Genomic DNA, 2,500 nt, shown 5'->3' on the forward strand with positions numbered 1-2,500 from the left:
AGAATTCCTTTATACTTATTTTCTGAAGTGATCGTCGTCACTCATGATCAGTTGCGAATGATGCACCCAATATTGCTTATCCATTAATTTAATGCATCCGGATTCATTAACATTCCTGCTCAAACGTTTGTAAAGTTCTAGGAACATTGCAAGGTGTTTAGTAATATTAGCTTGCTGGGTGTAATAAGTTATTTGTTTGTCGTTTCATCGAACTATGCTACCCTCTATTCTTTCCTTGCACAACGGGAAAGTAAGTAAGTGATGTGTCAGTCTTCAGCTTTTTTAAATTTACATTCATTTGATCTCGATCCTCGGTGTTTGGGTAGGCATAATTTATTTGCGTTAAGAAAGTTATATCCCCCAAGATAATGTTTTACCGACAGACTTGGCAGTAGATAACCACATTAAATTAACATTTTTAGAGTTACGAGACGAAACTTTGGCTTTTGAAAAGGATTCGTCTGGACCAATAGTGGTAAGTCGTTCATTTTTACTTATATCTTTTTCTTATGAATAAATTTCCCATGCTATGCAAACAATTTCTGATTGCAATGCAACTTGTCCTCGAAGAGATATTTTTTCGATCGGTTGTGACTAGGGATTACTCGGGATAAATCCGACTGCCACTTGGCAGGAGACGAACCAAAGACCTTCTGCAGTAAGTTCTCATATTAGAAAGTCAATTTATTTGATTTTCAAAACTACGCCTGCCAAAAAAAGACAAGAATCCGATTTAAAATAGAAGTACATTGTATGTGGGTAATGGGCATAACATTAAATGCTTTTATGAGGAAATTATTATTTTTTTTTTGTCTGTTATCTTGGATTAGTATTCAAGGTCTCTTGGTATCATTTCTGAATCAGAATTTTTGCCTTAATTACATCATCCATGGATTGGATATGATATGTGTATATATCAGAGTTAGAATCTGGAAGAAAGATTGTTTTGTAACCTCTCTTGCTCTTGCCGAGCAATTGCCAACCAATCAGGATCAAAAGATCATGCCTTAATTCTTGTGAACTAAAAAGTGCCCTCACTGCGCCCACGTGATTAACAAAAAAAAATGCTCTCTGCCTCAGCCAATCAGCATTCGATAATTTTGGCCTGCATTTGAAAAACGTAGTAAGATGAACAATTTTTTCGGCCCGTCTCACAAAAAAAATTGTCCAAAACTGATAAAATTGTTTATTACATCCATTTAGAAATTACTGCTGATCCTGCTGCTCTCAGCAGTGCGATTTATTCCCAAATCGCACTTTCTTTTGCTCTAAATTGCACCATTTCCCCAGCCAATGAGAAAGGAACTCTTAAACAAAACAGCCAATTAGATTTCAAGGCTTGTTTAAGGTAACCAATCAAATTTCAGGAAAATGAAAGACCAAGAAAACCATCGTGTGGCGAATTTTGTAACTTTTGTTCCCAACTGGATCAATAAAATGTTGGTACTGACTGTAATCCTGTATTTTAGCTATAAATAATGATTGTATGATTTCTAAATGGATGTAATAAAGTGGTTTTGGAACTTCGTGTCGTGCAATTTTGGTTTGAAATCATACTTGTCATTTCAAATCGAACTCGCGCTGCGCGCTCGTTCGATTTTGAAATCACACGTATGATTTCAGACCAAATTGCACTCCACTCAGTTCAATTGCCATCATTAACCCAACTCATACTACAGGAGAAGACCCAAAGCAAGCAATTGTGCCTGCCCAACTTGAAGTGGGAGCCCCAAAGCATTATATGGGGATGGCTGCCCAACCACAAGATAATTTTGTTGCGCAAATGAACCAAATGGTTCAACAAATGCATCCCAAAGACTTTGAAGAGTTTCACCGTGTAGCGTAAAAGAAGAAGGTGATTTTAATTTTGTTAGGCAATTGGAACAATTATCGGGTGAGGCACCAGATAAAAAAGAAACTAAGCACAAAAGAGATAATAAGAGGGTTCAGCAAAAATAATATGAATTTAAAACCACACTTTTTTCCTAAGAAATATCGGGTTCTTTACTTTTTTGATTATTACCTCGTTGAAAAGTGTTGATGGAACTTGTGGCCGTTTTTGGTCTTGCTTTAGCATTAGTCGCCTATACCTGATGCTTCTTTCAGTCCTTTCCGATCCTCCAGTATTTGCGGTCACCTTCTATCTCTTCTGATAATCCATCACCCTTATTAAACATCACATATTTTTCAATGTATTTGTCTGGAAATTGTTTAGTTTTGACATAATATTTCGCAGTAGATCCACATTTGAGTAACATGCTTTTAAATCAACCAATGATGTTGTTGACAGATATTAAATGTTTGTGCTTACGATTTCGACAACAAATAATCTTCACACTGTTAACTTGGAAAGATCAATTAGTTCACCTAAACACGTTCGGCTTACTTTTTGTCCCTTTTACAATTCATGGGACACTAGCTTTGAAAGAAAACAGACAAATACCTTTAATTCTACAAGGTCAGCAAAAAAAAAAAAAAAAAAATCCCAATCTTACACATG

The 2,500-nt window shown here is 35.8% G+C and overlaps 1 protein-coding gene across 3 annotated transcripts in view; it reads left to right on the plus strand.

Moving 5' to 3' along the window:
- The window catches only part of LOC137967808 (tetratricopeptide repeat protein 28-like), a 54,411-nt gene that overhangs the window by 760 nt on the left and 51,151 nt on the right, over positions 1 to 2,500 (plus strand). For all 3 annotated transcript variants that reach the window (XR_011116584.1, XM_068814390.1, XM_068814389.1), the window contains exon 3: positions 423 to 475. The gene's annotated coding sequence lies outside the window, so the exon portion shown is untranslated. The remainder of the gene's footprint in view (positions 1 to 422; positions 476 to 2,500) is intronic.

Source organism: Montipora foliosa, chromosome 8, assembly GCF_036669935.1.
Source record: "Montipora foliosa isolate CH-2021 chromosome 8, ASM3666993v2, whole genome shotgun sequence".
Lineage (NCBI taxonomy): Eukaryota > Metazoa > Cnidaria > Anthozoa > Scleractinia > Acroporidae > Montipora > Montipora foliosa.